A 731-nucleotide genomic window follows, 5' to 3' on the forward strand; every position below is an offset into this window, starting at 1 on the left:
TTGTTAGCGTTGTCACTAGATATTTACATTTTAAAACTGTATCGATGTTCCCAATATATATTGTGCACCTCAACTTCATATAACGTTCCTATGGCCATGTAAAGTCTTACTAGTAATATATTTTTTATTCAGATATTTAGAATATAGCATCAACTTATGTTTTTATTATTATTATTATCTTTTAATTTAATTTTAAAAAGTAATAATTTTCAAAATGGGGTCTAAAATTGTCTTAGTTTATTTGCCAAACTGCTTGTGCAAATACCTTTGTTATCCGCCTCCTTTGTGCTGGTAGTGGTCGCCATCGACAGAGTATCCACTGCATTTTGTCCATTAGTAAATTATTTGGCTTTACTTTTTATAACATAATATAATATAATGTATAATATTTCAATTTCAAAGCAAAACTTAATAATTTTGGCGGTACATCGTCATTATACAACTTTGACGTTGGACCTTTAAATCTGCAATCACTCTTCTCAGTACTGTAAAATCTTTATTAATGCACAATAAAAAAGAGCTACGGTTTTAACAAACAAATCTGTTTTCGCCATCAATAAATATTGGCATCGGACTCTTCCCCCCACCCACCCTCCTACTTCGCGCCTCTCTGTGTGTGAACACAATATACGGACCTTGTACGGGTATATCGATCACGGTTCAGAGAACATGTCGTATGTCGTCACGTTCTAAGAATACCCGATTGGAGTTCCCTATTAAACGGAGTATTT

Source organism: Gigantopelta aegis, chromosome 3, assembly GCF_016097555.1.
Source record: "Gigantopelta aegis isolate Gae_Host chromosome 3, Gae_host_genome, whole genome shotgun sequence".
Taxonomy (NCBI): Eukaryota; Metazoa; Mollusca; class Gastropoda; order Neomphalida; family Peltospiridae; genus Gigantopelta; species Gigantopelta aegis.